Genomic DNA, 21,904 nt, shown 5'->3' on the forward strand with positions numbered 1-21,904 from the left:
ACCAAATGACTCCTTCAGGCTCCCGTCTTCACTCTCCAATATTACTGAAAAAGTACATCAATAAACCTGGCAGCTATTGGTGAAACTGCCGGCCCAACACTTCTGTACCTTACCATAGAAAGTAAAACTCTGTTTTAAAACGAAACTGCGTCATATAAAAAAATACGCAGCAATACGGAGTATCTGACGAACTAAACTTAAAACTCAACTGGGAAAACTAACTGTGTCGCCAGGGGTCTACCCTTATATAAACCTGTTGAGAACAGGTCATCACGTGACCTCACATTGGCGGGGAAATTATATCATGTGACCTCCACAAGACCATTACATCATCCTCATAAGACAGCCACAAGATATCCATGAGGTATGTAACATTGTGCTGTGGACGTGGGAGCCTAGAGAAAAAAAAATTGCTGCATGAATTGAGGGGGTCTGGCCACACTGAGGAAGCAAAGAGATAGTCAATGTTTCAGTCCAGGAGAGGGAGAATGGATCGGCCATGATGAACTGGGCAGAGCCAAGTGACCTAATTCTACTCCTATATCATATGGCCTTACATTCTTGATTAGTCAGGGCATGAGGGGATATGGGATAAAGGCAGAAGATTGGGGCTCGGAGAGAAAATAGATCAGCCATGATGAAATGGCAGAGCAGACTCGATGAGCCAGATGGCCTAATCCTGCTCCTATATCTTATGGAGTCGCTGAGATTCTCCAGCAGCTTGCTCTTTGCTGCTGCTTCTTTGCTGTACAACTCTACAGTGCTAAGTCCTGCATAGATCCCCTCAAAACATTACTTGAAATCAGGACCTATTGCATAAAGGACAACTCTGTGCCATTTGGCAGAGTCATACATTGAAATAGGACCTTTCAGCTCTTGTTTGAATCTCATTGCCACACTGACCGCTGGGAATCGAGGCAGAACTTATCAACACTTGGCTGTGAAAGCAAGGCAAAATATGAGGGAGAGGCTTGTGGTCTTTGTGAATGGGCATCTTCCCCCTACCCAGTTGATCGCCCACCCTGATCCTGCCCTACATGGCAAGATACTCTCCACTGTTCTAAGCTATAGGCTGATCAAGTGGGAAGAGACCACGGTGTTCACATGATGTGACAACCACTGAAGGATTCTGATTATCCTGACTGGCTAGTAGAGGTTAAGTGCAGTACATCGATGTCAGTGCAGACTGTTGATCTTGATCTCACTGCCAATTCCCATGCTATGTGCTTCCAGTTTCTAAGTGTTTAATACAGTGAAGAGGTTGCACTCAAAAGCTCTAGAGAAAAAATAAAGTGCTTGGCTTGTAATGCCACAAAGTTCATGACAGAACTGTCAAACACGCCAGGATTAATCGCGCACAGAAGTTCTTGCGCCAATTTCCTGATGAAATGATGACAATTGCAGTCTAAATGTGGGTAAAATGACCTTGCTGCACAATTTTGCTGGTGATAGGCAGATACAAATGGATCCAGTTTCTCAGCTATTCAGTTAGTTTATCCTTCACACCTTCAGTAGCATTATGGCATTATTCAAGAGTTAAGAACAAGAATGATTCTTAGTCATAGTCATAGTCATACATTATTAATCCCGGGGGAAATTGCTTTTCGTTACAGTTGCACCATAAATAATTAAATAGTAATAAAACCATAAATAGTTAAATAGTAATATGCAAATTATGCCAGGAAATAAGTCCAGGACCAGCCTATTGGCTTAGGGTGTCTGACCCTCCAAGGGAGGAATTGTAAAGTTTGATGGCCACAGGCAGGAATGACTTCCTATGACTCTCTGTGTTGCATCTCGGTGGAATGAGTCTCTGGCTGAATGTACTCCTGTGCCCACCCAGTACATTATGTAGTGGATGGGAAACATTGTCCAAGATGGCATGCAACTTGGTCAGCATCCTTTTCTCAGACACCACCGTCAGAGAGTCCATTTCCATCCCCACAACATCACTGGCCTTACGAATGAGTTTGTTGATTCGGTTGGTGTCTGCTACCCTCAGCTTGCTGCCCCAGCACACAACAGCAAACATGATAGCACTGGCCACCACAGACTCGTAGAACATCCTCAGCATCGTCCGGCAGATGTTAAAGGACCTCAGTCTCCTCAGGAAATAGAGTCGGCTCTGACCCTTCTTGTAGACAGCCTCAGTGTTCTTTGACCAGTCCAGTTTATTGTCAATTCATATCCCCAGGTATGTGTAATCCTCCACCATGTCCACACTGACCCCCTGGATGCAAACAGGGGTCACCAGTACCTTAGCTCTCCTCAGGTCTACCACCAGCTCCTTAGTCTTTTTCACATTAAGCTGCAGATAATTCTGCTCACACCATGTGACAAAGTTTCCTACTGTAGCCCTGTACTCAGCCTCATCTCCCTCGCTGAGGCATCCAACTATGGCAGAGTCATCAGAAAACTTCTGAAGATGACAAGACTCTGTGCAGTAGTTGAAGTCCGAGGTACAAATGGTGAAGAGAAAGGGAGACAAGACAGTCCCCTGTGGAGCCCCAGTGCTGCTGATCACTCTGTCGGACACACAGTGTTGCAAACACACGTACTGTGGTCTGCCAGTCAGGTAATCAAGAATCCATAACACCAGGAAAGCATCCACCTACATCGCTGTCAGCTTCTCCCCCAGCAGAGCAGGGTGGATGGTGTTGAACGCACTGGTGTTCTGCAGTATGAGCCACCAACCTTCTCCTTGGCCTTACTCCTTTTACACCAGCACCTTCAAACCACACATTCATTTCAAAGACTTTCACTATGTTTGATTTTTAACATTACAGACATAATAATTTGATTCCTGAGAGTATGTGCCAGCCTAGGTTGAGTAACAGTACTATCCCTTCAGTGGGAAGGCTGTGTTCAAGCCCGCCTGAGAGGCAACAAAGTGATGTAGCAGTCTGCCTCAGCTTCTGTGATACAGATTCAATCCTGACCTCAGTTGCGGTCTCCAGAAATTTACCTGTGACCAAATGCTTTTCCTCCAGGAGCTCCACTTACTCCCACACTCCAAAGACGTGCAGGTTGGTAATTGGCTACTATAAATTGCCCCTAATGTGTAGGTGGGTAAAAGATTCTAGGAGAAGCTAATGGAAATGTGGAGGAAATAAAATAGGCTTCTGTAAATGGGTAGCCACGCACAAACCCTGGAGGAATTCAGCAGGTCAGGCAGCATTTGTGGAGGGAAATGGACGGTTGACATTTTGTTCAAGACCATTATTCAGGACCAGAAAAAAAAGGGAGAGAGTTGGTATAAATGAGCAGGGGAGATGCTAAATCTAGTTGAGGGGGAAGGTAGGCTGGTTGGGGAGAGGAGTGGGAATGATGCAAGAAGCTGTAAGGTGATAGGTAGAAATGATAAAGGGATGAAGAAGATTAAATCTGATAGCGGATACTAGACTTTGGAATAAAGGAAAAGAGGTGAGGAGGGAAACTGGAGGAGGAGATTGTGTGAATGATGGTCAGATTGCGATTCTGTAAATGGATGGTTGATGGTCAGTGTGAAATCAATGGACTGAAGTGTCTGATTCCATGCTGTATCTCTTCTATGATTCCAGGTTTCTTGTATTCTGTACAGTACCGACAGCATACAGAAATGTTAAAAGAGCTGGTTTGTGGGTGATTCTTTAAACAAGTCCTGTAAAGACTAGCTAAAGGACAGCAGAGGAATTCTCTTGTTGCCCTGCCTAATATTTATCCCTCATTCAAAGAGATAATCAGTCTTTCATCAGCTGGCTGCTGAGTTTCACAACCGTCCAAGAGGACAAACATTTCAACAGTATTTAATTAGCTTTGGAATAGTTTCAGACATCCTGGGGCAATGTGACGTGTGTTATACATACAAATTCTTTCTTTCTGAAGTGTCATATTGGAGTGAAATATTAATTCTGTAATAGTAGCTTAGGGATACCTTAAAAAAATTGAGAATTAAAGGACTTGTCTGCAGGCTTCTTCCTTTCTTAAAAGATAATGAAGTCTCTGTTGGAGCTTGAGTCCAGGTTCGGCTCAAGGTTCCACGTAGGAAACTCGTATTGGAAGGATTGCTGTCAGATAGGTACCTGGAAATATACCATCAAATTATATGAACTCACCAAGTAACTGTTGGCTTAGAGTTTCAGTGTAACAAAAATGACTTGTATTTACACAGCATCATACAGCCAAATAAGTTGTTGTTCTTTTCTGCACCTTGTGGCGCATCATTTCTTTAGCATTTGTTTTTTTTTTTTTACGAGGCTGAGTTGCTAGCTTGACCCGCAACTCAGCACAGATGAAAAGCATGCAAGGAGCCAGCCGGATTCAAACCCAGAACCACTCGCCTCGAAGTCCGGTGCAGATGCCACTCCATCACCGGCTGGCAACCAAATAAGTACTTTCACAATATTGTCATTGTAGTTAAGTACAAAAAGTGGCACCCAGCATGTACACAGTATGGCCACTCAAACTCTGGTGATAAATAATCAAGAAAAAATGTTTTATTGATGTTGTTTGAGGGATGAATGTGGCATTTATTCTTTGATTCTTTTATTTATTCTTTGACATTTTATTTATCAAAGAATATTCTTTGAAATAAAGAATATTTTCCTTATTTTATTCTTTGAAAAATGTTTTGTTTTTAACCATTTCACAGTATTTCCTTAGAGTGTACAACATGTTAGTGAAAGTACACTAGGAGTATTCTGTGCATTTCTCTTGCCCAGCTATAGGAAGGGTGACCCACCAAAATGGAAAAGCTACAGAAAAGGTTCACAAAGACATTGTAGGGATTGGACACCTTGTTTTATAAGACTGGGTAGGCTGAGTGGCTTTAACTTTAGTGCAGGAAGATGAAGGATGACCTTAAATAAGTATAGAATATCATGGGGGGCTTTGTGATGACTGCTGCAGAAAGTATATCATAGGACAAGGAGCGATGAGTTTTGTGCTAGATCTGAGCTCTTGGTATTCAATGACCTTGTCCTCAATCGACCACAGGCTGTACTGCTACATTGATCGCTCCCATCAAATGGGAAGTGATCCAAAATCTCTAGGGTCTCGTTGAGAATCTTTGTTACTGGAGAGCAGTGCAGTGCGTGGGGCACATTAACGGCGTACCTCAGTCTTGCAGATTATGAGTGTGAAGTCTATCCTCTGCTGCACCTCAATGAGCATGCTGACAATGTCTTGGAGCGTGGCCTCTTAAGTATGCGCAAACACAGTACCATCCACTTTGTCCACTCAGCTATTGAGATTCTGTAACAAACAAGTTGATGGAGGCAGCATTTGTTGGGGCTAATAGACAGTTAGCGTTTCAGTTCAAGAGCCTTCATCCACTTCTGGGAAAAGGAGGATATGCCAAGACCACAGATGTAATTGTAACCATCTTGTGACACCCCCCGCCCCCAGAAACAATCTGAAAATGTTGTCTATTTACCTCCAGCCAGTTATACTTTTCTCCAGATACCAACATGTCTGTCTCCAATTTAATGCTTTCAAGATGCTACAATAAAAAGTAATTTAGATTGAAGATGGGAATAGAAAATAAAGCACCAATTTACTGACCTCTGCCCCATGTAGTCATCCAGGCTGGTTTAGGCAGAAAGGGCAAAGTAAGTGCATGCACTAGTGTCTGGTAGCTCACTAGAATATGTTGGTTGCAGCACACCTATAATCAACATGGTGTATATTAAGAGGGGACACAACAGAAAATTCCATAAAGATCTGATTTTGTCCATTAACTGGTTTCACGGCTCTTGAAAAGATGTAATCTACGTGGCAATGTTTGTTCTGTTCCATGTCAAACTTCAAACGTCAGTGGTCGGACTTTTTTTCAATTGACTGATCACAGCGTCATGAGGAGAGTTTTCTGATGATGACTATAATCTAACTGAAGTTTTGCCATAAATCTTCAGAGAACTCTTTTTCTTTAATGAAGAAGTAGAGCTTGTGAAGTAACCTTCTAAATCTTGGAATAGCATGGGCATGCCTTTGGTGTTCCTACTTGTCACTGGGATAGAACTCCAATTATCTGTGTGCACAATTTATGGATCTCACAGTAATCTGACTCTCTCCTGAAGTGTGCTCCTCTCAAATTGTGGATTCAGTTCAGATCTGTTGCAAGCATCTTCTATCATCAAAGACTCCCATCCTCTGGGACGTGCCTTTTTTCACATCGGCCATTGGACAGGACAGGAAACACAGAAACCTGAAGCCCTAAGCCACCAGGTTCAAGAATAGTTACTTACCTTCAACTATTCAGTTCCGGATGGGGGGCGCGGGGGGAGAGGAAGCAAAAAAAACCCTATATTTTAGCAACACTATAACCACTTTAATTACCTTGCACTAAAATGAACTAGTTTCTAATTGTGTTCTCTCTTGTAAGATATGTGCAAAAATTGTTATATTTGTTCTTGTAAATGCTGCATATATGTGTGCCTGTGATGGTGTTGCAAATAAGCTTTGTCATCACACTCGTATTTGTGCATTTGCTTATAAAATTGGTTTCAATTTTTGACTTCAAAAAACCTGTTAAAATCAGAACACTGTGCTATAATGGGAGACTGATGATACAGAATCCCCGTTGATCACTCAATATCCAATGGTGGATTAGATATTGGGTAGTGAGGGGGATATGGACAATGTGAAGTAGAGTTGGAACATAAAAGGTTTGAGTAGGCCACTTGTCCCCTTGAGCCTGCCCTGTCATTCAATACCATCATGGATTATCTGGCCCAGACATTACCTCCTCTTCACAGCACTCATTTAACTACCCACATTGATTTAACACCACATTCCAGAGATTCAGCACCCTCTGAGAGAAGTTCCATCATAAATGAAAATTTAACAAACTGCAGATGTTGAAAATCTAAGATCAATTCCTATGAATCTTAGTTTTGAATGTCTTCCCCTAATTCATTAACATGACATTAAATATCTCAAAATGCTGCTTATGACTAACATCTTTTGCAGATAAGAAACCACCTCTTGTGTATTGTTGATTCTATTTTAACTCGGGCCATGCTTCAAAGTCCAGTTAATTGTCATGTACACAGGTGCAATGAAAAACTTACTGACAGGAGCAGCACAGGCACGTAGCATCAGACATGCATCATTCGCAAGAAAAACATTAATCATAAATTATACACGAGTCTGACAAAGAAGGCAATTAGAACAAAAAATCCATTGTAGTGCAAAGTGATCAAATCGGTTGTATTGATTAAGGATCATGGGAGAGCTGAAATATTCATTTCAAATTTAGTGAAGGCCCGATACCAGTCTTAGGCAATCATTGTCTGCCCGGTCAAGAGATTCATTGGAGATTGATCCTTGGCTTCCATTGGCAAACCAAGGCTGGTCTGTTCTGCATATCCAGCTTGCCTTACAAAGTCAGTATCAGGATCGCAGCTTGCTCATGGTAATTTTCCTCAGTTATTTCATGAAGACTGAGACGCCTGGACAGAGTGGAAGTGGAGAGGATGTTTCGATTAGTAGGAAGGTATGGGATCTGAGAACACAATAAGTAATGCCCCTTTACAATTGAGATGAAGAAGAATTTCTTCACTCAGAGGATGGTAAATCCATGAACTGCTTGCTTAATTGTTTTCATCCATAGCATTAAAGAAAAAGGGCTGGGAACCCCCTGATTGCCAGAGAGGCTGTGGATGCCAAGTCATTGGGTGTACATAAGGCATGATTCGACAGGTTGATAGGGGATTAAGGCCTTCACAAACAAGGCGAGAATGGGGTTGAAAACAAAAGCAGTTGTGATTGGTGGCGCAGACTCAGTAGGCAGAATGTCCTAATTCTGCACCTGTAATTTATGGGATTGTGAGGGGTATTTGTCAGGTGTAGTGTGGCAAGGTAATATCTTGACTTCAATAAAATCGTAGGAAATATTCCTAGAAAATACATTTTTTTAAAACTTGCCCAGAATTATCAGCTGTGGAAGGTTCCTAAGCAACTTGACTGGTAAATGTTTCTGCTCGTTGATTTCTTGCCTCCACCCACCTACCCAACATTTCTACCAAATAGACAACATGCAGTTCTGTTTTAGAGGCTTTCACCAAAAACATGAACAGTTTCTCCATCCACAGATGCTGCCCGACCTGCGTTGTTCCAGAGTTTTTCTTTTTATTTCACAAACACATTTCAGCAGCTTATTGACACATGACTAAATAATTTACCAGGTTAAAATATCCCAATGATGAACACAAATGCAGCATTTTCTTCTGATAGACCTTCATGGATTAACTTAACATATATCATTGGAGTTTGTCAGGAATTTAGTGATTAAACCCTCCTTCTTAGATGTCAAAGAGCACAATAAAGTACCTTCACACAGCTATTTCATTGAAAGACTACTGGTTGATGGGATCAGGAAGAATGAAGCTGTAGTTATCCAATTGTGTGTAATTTGTCACAGTGAACAAAACTGCGTCTAAGTGATTGAATCCCTCAAAGTGGGCCCATCAGAGAAAGCAGTAACTTTCAAAAATGTTCTAATAATGCTTGTTCTTTTATGTTCTAATCTCTTTTTCTGAAAGCATTGATTTATGTAGTTAGATCATCTCATCAGGACTGGCAAATTTATGAGTGGAGGCTGTATCAGGCAACTGGACTCTAATCAGGGAGAGGCATTGAATAATTTAGTTCCCCTGCTAAGCCAGGGGAGCACTGAAACTCATCTGCACCTACCCCAGTAATGTCATTTGAAGTTACTGCAACAAAGTCAGTTGAGTTTATTCTCATGTTTATTACTATGTTGCAATGGAAAAACTTGCATGCAGCAGCATCACATGCACATAACATTGGAGACACAACATTCATAAGATAAATATAAGTTATATAAGAATATAATCAGACAAAAACAGATTCCATTGTAGTGCAAAGTGTTCAAAGTGTTGCCATACTGAGGTAGTGATTAGAGGTGTGCAGGTTAGTTCAAGAATTGAATGCTTGAAGTGAAATGGCTGTTTCTATATGTATAATGATCATGGTCTCATATCACACCACATCTCCAATTCCACTGTCTCTAATTTTTCAGCTACTTGTCTGACAAGCATGACAAAAACTATCTCCAACTAGAAACTGGAAGACCAAAGCAGTTATTTTCAATCCCTATAATGTATTCTATTTTCCTAGTCACTAACGCCATGTCTTACCCTAATAATCATCTGAATCCACTTTCTCCAGACTTGAGGGGTACCCATGGGCACCAGCTCACCTGCCTCTTCATTGGCTACGTAGAACAGTTCATGTTCCAAGGCTTCCCTGGTAATTCTCACCAACTCTTCCTCCACTACATTGACGACTGCATTGATGCGCTTCATGCACCCATGCTGAGCTTGTCAACTTCATCAACTTTGCCTCTAACTTCCACCCTTCTGACAGCTCCCTCCCCCTTCTCAATCTCTGTCTCCACCTCTGGAGAGAAACTGTCAACTGACGTCTTTTATAAACCTACCAATTCCGATGGTTATTTTGACTATACCTCTTCCCACCCTATCTCCTGTTTTTTTTTTAAAAAGTGCTATTCCCTGTTCTTAGTTCTTTCTCCTCCACCACATCTGCTCCCAGGATGAGGCTTTCCTGACCAGGACATCAGAGATGCCCTCCTTCTTCAAAGATCAGGGTTTCCGTTCCTCCACCATTGATGCTGTTTCACCTTCATCTCATTCCCCAAATATCCACGCTCACCCCATCTTCCCACCACCGTAACAGTGATAGAGTCCTACCTGTCCATACCTACCACCCCATCAGCCTCCGCATCCAACACGTCATCTTCCGCAACCTCCACCATCTCCAAAGGGATCCTACCACTAAATGTATCTTTACCTCCCCCCCCACCCCCTGCTTTCCGCAAGGATCACTCCCTCCATAATTCCCTTGTCCATTTGTCACTTCCTACTAATCTGTCTTTCCCACAGTTATTGCTGCAAGTGGCTTAACTATTTACCTCCTCCCTTACCTCTATTCAGGGCCCCAAACAGTCCTTCCAAGTGAATCTGCTGGGGTTGTCTATTGTGTCCGGTGCTCCCATTGCAGCCTCCCCTACATTAGTGAGATCCCTTGTAAGTTGGGGGACTGCTTCGTCGAGCACCTCTGTTGCATCTGCCAAAAGCAGAAATTCCCAGTGGGCAAACATTTTAATTCCCATTCCTATTCCAATGTGGCGGTCCATATCCTCCTTTGTGCCATGATGAGGCCACCCTCAGAGTGAAGGGGCAGCTCCTGGTATTCTGTCTAGGTAGCCTCCAACCTGATGGCATGAAGATCAATTTCTCCTTCTGGTTAAGAAAAATATCTCGCCTTGTCCCCTCCTCTATTCCCCACTCTGGTCTCTCACCTCTTCTCACCCGCCTATCACCCTCATCTTGGGTCGCCTCGGCCTTCATTTTCTCCTGTGGTCCACTCTCCTATTCTATCAGATTCCTTCCTCTCCTGCCCTTTTTTCTTTACAACCCACCTGGCTTCACCTATCACCTTCTAGCTCCTCCTCCTTCACTCCCCTCAAACTGGTGTTTTCCCCCTTTTCGGTCCAAAAGAAGGACCACAGCCCGAAATGTTGATTGTTTATTTGTTTCCATGGATGCTGCATGACCTGCTATGTTCCTTCAGCATTTTCTGTGTGTTGCTTTGAATAAGAACCAGACCACTTTCAACGTCGGTGACCCTGAGCTGAATTTTAAATCTCCTCGAGTGCATTAGTAAGCCCCAGATTTTCTATCTTACAAATATCTGCCTTGCTCCTCTGCTACTGAAACTGTCCTCCATGCCTTTGTTATCTCTAGAATTAACAATTTTAACACTCCATCTTTCTCCATTTCAGGACCCTGTCTTCCTGTGTTTTAACAAGTGCTGACCAATCAGCACTCGGGTCCTTACTGAACTACATAGGATCCCAGTTTAACATCTTCTCAGATTTACTAGTCTCACCCTTGTCTTTGCCTGCTTTCTCTGTAACAACTTTGAGCTTTACAACCCATTATGTCTACGTTCTTCTATTTATGGCCTTTTCAACATCATTGAGTCTACTTACTGCACCATTGGACTCAGAGGTCAAGTCTCCGGAGCTTTAGAATACCCTGTCAAATCTATCCATCTCTCTCTCTCCCTTCCTCTGAAACCTACCTCTTTAATAAAGCCACAGAGACATGAGATCCCGCAGATGCCAGATACACACAAAAAATGTTGGAGGAAATAAGATGACACTTTGTGTGCAACTCCGATGGGAATGATCAAATATTGCCATTTAGGACTACAGCTAAAATCCACAATCACAACTGTGGGTACTTCAGTAAGCAACATCATTTTAAAGTGTTTTAAAGAAAAATCTATCAATCCTCAAAAATTCCCCGGATGGCAGACTCAGATCACGAGTGCAGCTCCCTTTTAAGAAAACTGAAGTGGGTATGGTGTGCTGGTCTGTAGGTACAATTGGAAATGTAGAGGCCTTAGACCTCCTCCCCCACTCCAGACTATCCTGCTGGCTAATGTACAGTCTCTGGAAAATAAAATTGAAGACCTCAGTGCAAGATTGCACTACTAGAGCGATATCAAAGACTGCTGTGTAATTTACTTCACGGAAGCATTGCTCACGTCTGCCATTTTGGATGCAGCACTGTAGCCCAATGGCTTCACCGTTCTCCACAAAGACAGGTCAATTGAGTCTTTTAAAGTTAGAGGAGGGGGAGTATGCTTCATGATTAACTCAACATGGTGCACAGACATGACAGTTCTATCTCAGTCCTGCTCATCCGACCTGGAACATCAGGGAGTCAAGTTTTGTCCAGTTTATCTGCTGAGGGAGTTTTCTACCATCATCCTAATAGTGGTGTACATTCCACCTCAGACCAAAGTCAGGCAGGCACTGGAGGAGCTGAGCACTATGATCAGCAATCATGAAACCATGAAGCCTTCCCCATCGTTATGGGTGATTTCAACCAGGTCAGCTTGAAGGAGTCTCTGAACAACCTACCTATCACCGGTGAAACCAACTCAACTGACCACTATTATACCACCATCAAAAATGCTTATTGTGCCATCGCACACCCACACCTTGGAAAGTTTGTTTATCTGGCTGTACTTCCACTCCCGGCATGCAGGCGGAGACTAAAGGCTGCAGTACCAGCGGTGAGGACCAAGAAGGAATGGTCAAAGGAGATGAAGGAGCACTTGCAGGACCACTCTGAGTTGATGGACTGGACAATCTGAATGAATACGCCACAGTTGTGATTGACCACTAGTGGCGCGTGGCCAAGTGGTTAAGGTGTTGGACTAGTCTTCTGAAGGTCATGAGTTCAAGCCTCAGCCAAGGCAGCGTGTTGTATCTTTGAGCAAGGCACTTAACCGCACATTGCACGTTTATAGTCCAGCGGTGGCAGTTGGTGCAGTATGGACAACACAAGACAAGACTTCATTGATACCTGTGTGGATGGGTGTGTGCCTTTGGGAACATTCCGGACATCCACAAACCAAAAGGAGTGGACCAGAGGATTCATAGTCTGCTGAGGATGAGATCTGTGCCATTAAAGACCAGTAATCCAGAACCATACAAGAGGTAAACTCAAGAAATCCTGCAGATGCTGGAAATGCAGAGCATCCACACACAAAATGCTGGGGGAACTCAGCAGGTCAGGCAGCATCTATGGAGATGAAGAATCAGTCGACTTGTTGTGCTGAGGCTATTCATCAGGACTGGAAAATAAGGGGAAAGATGCTAGAATAAGAAACTGGGGGAGAGTGGAAGGAGGACAAGCTGGAAGGTGAACTGATTACATACAAGAAGCCCAGGTATGATCTTTGGAAGGCTATTTTAAGAATGATGAAACAATTCTGATTGAAGTTAGAGGTGCACGTCAGCTCTGGCTGTGAAACCTAACACCAAGAATGGCTGTGAGGCGTCACTCCCTGATAAGCTAAATGCCTTTTATACTTGCTTTGAAAGGGAGAATAAAACCACACCTATGTGAATTCCTGCAGCATCTGGTGATCTTGTAACCTCTGTCTCAGAGGCCAACATCTCGAGGGTGAATCTTCACAAGGTGTCAGGCACTGATGGCATACCTGGTAGGGCATTGAAAATTTGTACCAACCAATTGGCTGGAGTATTCAAGGACATCTTCAATCTCTCTTAGCTGCAGTTGGAGGTTCCCATCTGTTTCAAATGAGCAACAATCGTACCAATGCCCAAGAAGTGCAGGGTGAGTTGCCATCTAGTGGAACTCACATCTGCTGCTATAAGGTACTTTGAAAGGTTTGTCATGACTAGAAACAACTCCTGTCTAAGCAAGAACCTGGAGCCTCAGTATTTGCCTATTGCCACAATACATCTACAGCAGATAAAATCTCAGTGGCTCTCCACTCAACGTTGGATCACCTGGACAATAGCAATACCCATGTCAAGCTGTTGTTTATTAAGCACCATCATACTTTCAGTACTAATTAAGAAGCTACAAAGCCTGGGCCTCTGTATCTCTCTCTGCAACTGGATCCTTGACTTAAGATAAGATATGATAAAGATATAGGAGCTGAATGAGGGCTTTTTGCCCATCGAGTCTGCTCCACTATTTCATCATGGTTGATTCAATTTTCCTCTCAGATCCAATCTTCTACCTTCTCCCTGTATCCCTTGATGCCCTGGCCATTTAAGAATCTATCAACCAAAACCTCTGCCTTAAATATGCATAAAGACTTGGTCTCCACAGCTGTCTGTGGCAAAGTATTCCACAGCTTCACCACCTTCTGGCTAAAGAAATTCCTCCTCATCTCCGTTCTAAAAGGACGCCCCTCTATTCTGAGGCTGTGTCCTCTAGTCTTAGACTCTCCCACCACTGAAAAACATCCTGTTCACATCCACTCTTTCAAGGCCTTTCACCATTCCATAGGTTTCAGTGAGTCACCCCTCATTCTTCTGAATTCTAATGAATACAGGCCCAGAGCCATCAAACATTGTTCATGTGACAAGCCATTCAACCCTGGAATCATTTTCGTGAACCTCCTTTGAACCCTCTCCAGTTTCAATACATCCTTTCTAAGATAAGGAGCCCAAACCTGCTCACAATACTCCAAGTGAGGCCTCACTGATGCTTCACAAAGTCTCAACTGTACATCCTTGTTTTTATATTCTAGTCCTCTTGAAATGATTACTAACCTTGTATTTGCCTTCCCCACCACTGACTCAACCTGCAAATTAACCTTCAGGAATCCTGCAAGAGGGTTTCCCAGTCCCTTTGTATCTTAGTTTTTTGTATTTTATCTTCATTTAGAAAATAGTCAACCCTTTAATTTCTTCTACTAAAGAGTATGACCATACTATATCCAACACTATATCCATCTGACATTTCTTTGCCCATCCTCCTAATCTGTCCTTCTGTAGCCTCTCTACTTCCTCTCTATCTTCATATCATCTGCAAACTTTGCAACAAAGCCATCAATTCCATCATCCAAATCATTGACATACAATGTAAAAAGAACCAGTCCCCACACAGACCCCTGTGGAACACCACTAGTTACTATCAACCAGTCAGAAAAGGCTCCCTTTATTCCCACTCTTTGCCTCCTGTCAATCAGCCACTGCTTTATCCATGCTAGAATCTTTTCTGAAATACCATGGGCTCTTAGCTTGTTATGCAGCCTCATGTATGGCACCTTGTCAAAGGCCTTCTGAAAATCCAAGTACACAACATCAACTGATTTTCCTTTGTCTATCCTGCTTCTTACTTCAAAGAATTCCAACGGATTTGTCAGGCAAGATCTTCCCTTGAGGAAACTATACTGACTACAGCTTATTTTATCATGTGCCTCCAAATATCCTGAGACATCATCCTTAATAATCAACTCCAACTTCTTCCCAACCAGAGGTCAGAATTACTGCCCTGTAGTTCCTTTGTTCTGCACTCTCTCTTGAAGAGTGGAGTGACGTTTGCAATATTGCAGTCTTCCAGAACCATTCCAGAATCTAGTGATTCTTGAAAGATCATCACTAATGCCACCACCATCTCTTCAGCCACTTCTTTCAGCACTCTGAGCTGCATACCTTCCCTTCCTTAATGGGAGACCACAATCTGTGCAGGTTGCAAATAACACCTACTCCTTGTTGACACTCAACATCAGTGCACCTCAAGGATGCATGATTAGACCACTGTTCTAATCTCTCTACACCCTCAACTGTGTGACTAGGCACAGCTCAAACACCATCTGTAAATTTGCCGAGAACACAACTATTGTTGGCAGAATTTCAGATGTTGGTGAGAAGGCCATACAGGAATGAGATAGCTCAGCTAGCTGAGTGGTGTTGAAACAACAACCTCGGACTCAATGTCAGTAAGACCAAGGAATTGATTGTGGATTTTAAAAAGGGATGTCGAGGGAACACACACCAGTCCTCATTGAGGGATCATCAGTGGACAGATGAGCAAATTCAAGTTCCTAGGTGTCAATATCTTTGAAGATCTATCCTGGGCCCAACATATTGATGCAATTACAAAGAAAATATGACAGCAGATATATTTCATTAGGAGTTTAGGGAGACTTGGAATGTCACCAAAGCTTCTCGTACATTTCAACAGATGTACTGTGGTGAGCATTCTAACTGGTTGCATCACCGTCTGGTGTGGAGGGGCCACTGCACAGGATTGGAAAAATCTGCAGGAAGTTGCAAACTCAGCTGGCACCAGTTGGTTCACTGGTCTTCCCAGCACTGAGGACATCTTCAAAAGGCAATGCCTCATGAAGGTGGTATCCATCATTTAAGAAGCCCATCACCCAGACATCCCCTCTTCTTATTGCTACCATCAAAAAGGAGGTATTGGATCCTGAAGACACATACTCAACAGTTTAGGAACAGCTTCTTCCCCACCACCATCAGATTTCTGAATGGATAATGAACCTACGTACACTTCCTCACTTTTTTTTCTTTTTTTGCTCTTTTACACTACTTATATTTAAAACATATATACTGTATTTAATTTATGTATGTATATATTTTAATAAAAATATAGTGGATTCCGGTTAATTGGGACACATTGGAACCAGTGCATTTTGCCCCTAATTAAGTGATTGCACTAATTAGCTGAAGTTTTGTGGAAATGGTTTAAAAAGGTATAAAAGAGACAAATTACCATTTAACTGAGTAACAAATTATGTATTTAAACAAATTAGATCATGATCAATACTACGGTACTATAAAACTGTGTATTGGTTCCTAATAATTATCAACAAAGAAATTCATCCAGTGTACACTGCCGTGTTCTTTTGATTGATTGTAAATGAATGAATTTAGTGCAGACCCTTAGTGCACTAATGAATTGTATTCATAAAATGCTTTTGATGATTGCATCCTCCAAATCTTCGGTTTCATTGTAACATTCAAGATGATTGTCGATACCTTCAAAAACTTGGCAGTTCCTAACTTGCTGAAGTAGTAAAATCGTTTCCTTTTCACTCACGACTGTTTCTGACATCTCTAAGCCTGAATGCTTGAAACTACATTGAGGAAAACAGTTCTAAATTGTCTTGCTCCTTATTTCAAGCCAATTATCAGTGACAAAAATCACTGCTTTTTGAACACAAACACACGTAACTCACACTATTTAAAATCTGTTCGCTCTAAGCACAGTGTAGTGTTGAATGGCCATGCAGGTGCACATGACTGGCACTCATTAGAAACAGTCAGCAAGAGTCTCCTGTCCCAATTAAGTGGCAATGTCCCAAAAAAACATAGGGAATCTTAGCTATGTTCTCGATTACTTTTTGTTCTTTGAGTTGTTCCAAATAAGCGACTGCCCTAATAAACTGATGACCCAATTAACTGGGATCCACTTCTAGATAACTGAACATATACAGTAGTTAAGTCATAAATAAGGCTGGAAGCATGATTTAACTCAATACCTAAATAAGCCATGAGGAGATATATAAGCCAATTGGAGAGATCCAGAGTCTCCCATCTTCCAAGCATGGATTCAGTCACCTGGATGAAGGCTAAGTTAATGCTAAACAGTTTGCATTCTCACAGTGGAAAGTGGTCTTGGTAGTCTCAAGTAGCCCTGAATTCAGCTCTAATCATGATATGAGAAGCTAGAACTGGTGACAGCTGAAGAGATACACCACTGACTGGTTCGGGGACTCTCACAAAGGCTGCTTTTGGGAAAACGTGATACTGTGTAGGTGATTTCATACTCCCCGAGCCTCCTTTCTTTATACTGTAGTTCTTTCATCAACCTCAAATAAATACTCATCTAATCATTGTCATACAGCATGGAAAAGGCCCCTCGGCCAACTGAATGCATGCCAACTATCAAGCATCCTTTTGATCCAATGCTTCCCATTTTGTTCTCTCCACATTTCCATCAAACCCTCCTCCTCAGATTTTACCATTCACCTACAATTTAGTGGCAATTAACCCACCAGCCTTCATGTCCTCGGGCATGAGAAGAAACTGGAGCACCTGGAAGAAACCCACACCTCACGGGTGGACAGGCAAACTCCACCCAGATAGCACTAGGGTTCAGGATTGAACCTGGATCATTGGAGCTGTGAGGCTGTGGCTGTACTAGGTACTCCACTCTGCAGCCTTTACAGTGTATATACAATGCATGCAGGAAATTCCTTGAAAGTAGAAGCAACTCCAGTTAATAAGTGATTTTGCTGCTTTCATTGGTGAAGGAGTTGCTTCCCTGTATCTCCCAAACACACAAGGAGGTTGAAAAGGACGGCTAGAGGATGGATTGGAAGGTGGTGATGGAGAGTAGGTGGATCCGCTGGGTTCTGCAGGATATAGAGTTCATCTGTACCTGGCCTGGCACTCTGTGCTCTTCCCATTCTTCACAGTGATGGTACTTTCAAGGAATAGATAAATGGCCAAGCACTGTTGTCTTGTTGGGTGCCCTTTGCCTTTGTTTGCAAGCAGCAGGGAAAATCAAAGGGAATGGTTGAGGATTGAAGACAAAGTAGTACTCCAGTTGGTGGATCTACTGAGTGGCTATTTTTTCTGTCTCTTCCTCCTCAGTTGAGTGCTGTCACCCCAACAACCTCACATGCAAAGTCAGCAAAGCCAAGGAATTGACTGATGGCTTCAGAAAAGGGAAATGGAGAGAATATGCACCATTCCTTATTGAGGGGACAACAATAGGAAGAGTGAGCGGCTTTAAGTTTCTGGGTGGCGATATCTCTGAGGATCTGTTCTGCTCCAACATATTGATGCAATCACGAAGAAGACATGCCAGCAGCTCTAATTCTTTAGGAGTTTGAGGAGATTTGGTATATCACCAAAGACTAGCAAATTTCTAAAGATGTATGGCAGAGAGCATCATAGCCTGTTCTGGACACTCTAGGACACAGGATTGCAAGAGGTTAGAGGGTGCTGTAGGCTTAGCCAGCTCCATCATGGTCACAAGCCTTTCCACAACCAAGGACATCTTTAAAAGATGGCATCTCAAGAAGGTATCACTCATCATTAAAGTCCCTCACCATGCAGGACATGCCTTCTTCTCATTACTACCATCAGGGAGGAGTGCACACTCAGTAATTTGGGAACAGCCTCTTCCTCTCTGCCATCATGATTCAACGTGGCCATTGCTGATCTACTCCAGCATTCATCTCATTATTTTAAAGGCAGTGCCACTCAGTCAACCTCTGGTGACTTGTGAGACACAGGATCTTCCTGATGTGAAGGAAGATGGTGCATTTAAGAATCAAACTTCTCCAGAAATGCTTCTGCATTTTGACCTCTAAGGATCATTGTCCCTAAATAGAATATAATAACGTTAGTATTTGTGGAGAGGGAGCATCATCACAAAGGACTTTGAGTTGCTGCCAAGCAAGCACAGTTTAAAGTTAATTCCCATCATTCTTTTCTCCCCACTTTCATTGATTAAAGAGGAGCAATTTCATGAATAATAAAAGAAAATAATTAACAGAAAATTGCTTTCTCTCTCTAAGGCCATGGATTCTGAGATTATCATTTATCTATGTGATGTAAATGTTCGATAATTCAGATGTTTTCTGCCATTGAGTTCTACTGGAGGCTCACTGGGCCGTGAAGTAAACACATCACAGATTCAAAATATAGTTTTTCTCTGCTTCCAATTTTCTCTCTCTTTCTCCATTCATACCTGGTCCCTAAATCCAGAGGTTCATTACAGGGACAAGGATCACGCTTGTTTAGAAATATTTTCAGACATTTTCTAATGACATGATCACGTCTTCAATCAGTTCACTGAAGTTCAAAGTGCTCTATTGTTGCCACTGGGTCTATATAAATGCGAATGTTATTGTTTTACTTTTAGAAATTATGTCCTCAGTGGCTAAAGGACAGGGGGATTTCTAGTGTAGCATACTTCTTAAATGGAGAGTATTCCTCAAAAGGGAGGCACCTCATTCCAAGAAGTTTGGTCATCACTCCAACAGCATTTAGACCATAAGACATAGAAGCAGATTTAGGCCATCTGGCCCATCGAATCTGTTCTGCCATTCAATCATGTCTGGTCCTTCTTTTTCTCCTCCTCAAACTCCATTCCCAGCCTTCTCCCTGTAACCATTGATGTCATGTCCAATCAAGAACCTATCAATTTCTGCCTTAAATGGACCCAACGACCTGACCTCCACAGCTGCATGTGGCAACAAATTCCATAAATTCACCACCTACTGGCTAAAGAAATTTCTGTGCGTCTCTGTTTTGAAAGGGCACCCCTCTATCCTGAGGCTGTGCTCTCTTGTCCTAGAGTCACCCACCGTCGGAAACATTCAACATGACGCCTTTCAACATCCGAGAGGTTTCAATGAGATCCCCCCTCATCCTGCTGAATTCCAGCGAGCGCAGAGCCAGAGCCATCAAATGTTCCTTGTATGATAACCAGTTCCTCTCACCACCAGAATGTTTCTATTGGTGAAGGACAAAAAACTTTTTCAAGGAACTGATAAATTTAAACAAAGCAGCTGTTATTGTTTTATCTTATCCTGGGTTACATGTAGGAATGCCTAGAGAATTTATCTTCAACTGCTGGAGTCCCCACCAGAATCCTGAAACATTGGCAATTTCTCATTAGCCATTGCTGCATGAGTCCCGTGGCTGTGACTGATTAGTGAATGGAATGGGGTGTTGATCAAGCAAAATCAATTCTCCCTCTAACAGTCAGATGAATCTCAAACAAAGAGAATATGTCCAAGGTTGCCACGTATCAGAGTCAGGAACAGCTGCTGTGTTATCTATCAACTCAGAGAGCCAAGACCTGAGCCTTCCTGAATCAATCAAAACTGCCAAGGTCATTGATTAGAAGACTTGGAAAGTAAGAAATAGAGACAGAAGTTAGCTGCAATCTGCTTGAGTCTGTTGTGTCATTTAGCCAGTGAGCCAGGTACAGAAGCTTAGTGGATCAATTAATTCAGGTCAGGTCAGCAAGCCAATTCTTGAACTTTTCTTGATCGATATTTATTTGAACTTTAATGCATAGATCTTCAGTGGCATTACTTGTGAAGAAGAGGGATATTGTTTTATTGTGATAGTGATGTTTATATTAAGTTGTATCTCAGGGTATCTCACACAAAATGCCAGAGGAACTCAGCAGGTCAGGCAGTATCTATTGAAAGGAATAAACACTTGATGTTTCAGGCCAAGACCATTCATCAAGACTGAAAAAGAAGGGGGCAACAGCCAGAAACCAGAGGGAAGGAGAAGGAGTACAGGCTGGCAGGTGATAGGTGAAACCAGGTGAAGGGGAATGTTAGCGGGATATGATGTGAGAAACTGGAAGGTGATAGAAGATAATAAAGGTGTGAAGGAGGAGGAATCAGATTGGAGAAGAGAGTGGACCATGGGAAAAAGGGAAGGAGGATGACAGCCAGAAGGAGGTGATGGACAGCTGAGGAAAAGAGAAAGGATAAGAGGGTAAGCAGAATGGGGAATAGAAAAAGAGAGAGCAGACAGTGGAGAAATGAATGTTAACGCTGACAGGTTTGATGCTACCCAGGTCAAATATCAAATATTGCTCCTCCATTCTGAATGTGGCCTCATCTGGCAGTACAGCAGGCCATGGACTGACATGTTGGAATGGAAATGGGAAGTAAAATTGTAATGGATGGCCACCGGGGGAAAAAAAAATCACATCAAGATCATTGAGTTAAATTCCAGCTCTAAATGTCGGCTTCCATGTCCATGCTGACTTTACTGCCCAACTACACTAATGTCATTTGCCTGTGTTTAGACTGTATTCCTTTATGTCTTGCCTATCTCTATCTATAACTATACACACCCACTATATATGTGTCCGTTTGAATGCCTCTTAAATGTTATTATATCTCATTCCACCGCCTCCTCTGGAAGCAGTAGTATTAGTATTAGCCACACTCTGTGTATCCAAAAAGAGAAATCAATCGCCTTTCAAACTCCTGCATCTCACGTTAAACCAATGCCCTCTTGTTTTTGATAGCCCTACCATCATCCAGTAGCAATCCTGGGCATGACTTGGTAACTCAGGATTGATTTACGAAATCCTGCCTCTTATACACTGCAACCTATAAAATTTACCTTCCCTTTCTAGGACCTTTGGAAAGGGAAGGTTATTCTTTGTTAGGGAGGTCTGTAGATATTCTTCTATTTGTCATTACCCTGGTGGAAGTGCTGCAGAATCCTTGGAGAAACAGTAAACACCCAAAGGAACTGAATGCTCTCCCTTGGGTATTCCAAGGTATAAGACTGGTGGACAAGGTTCGGGTACACTTGGAGTGGTGACTCAAGGAGACGAATGATTTGCTTAGTACTGACTATGACTCCTGGGACTTTCCAGTGCCAAGATCAGGTGTCTGAGGTTTGCCAGCATGGAGATTTGGGAGCTGATGGGGGAGGCAGGTTGGCTGATGTGGGGGAATGGAAGAGAATCCTTTGATGAGCACGCATATAGAGGGTTGGCTTACTGGTAGATTGCCAAAC

General features: G+C 42.6%; 1 protein-coding gene across 3 annotated transcripts in view; it reads left to right on the forward strand.

Moving 5' to 3' along the window:
- The window catches only part of LOC140196465 (glypican-5-like), a 648,398-nt gene that overhangs the window by 538,423 nt on the left and 88,071 nt on the right, over positions 1 to 21,904 (forward strand). The gene's annotated exons all lie outside the window — the stretch shown is intronic.

Source organism: Mobula birostris, chromosome 4, assembly GCF_030028105.1.
Source record: "Mobula birostris isolate sMobBir1 chromosome 4, sMobBir1.hap1, whole genome shotgun sequence".
NCBI classification, from domain to species: domain Eukaryota; kingdom Metazoa; phylum Chordata; class Chondrichthyes; order Myliobatiformes; family Myliobatidae; genus Mobula; species Mobula birostris.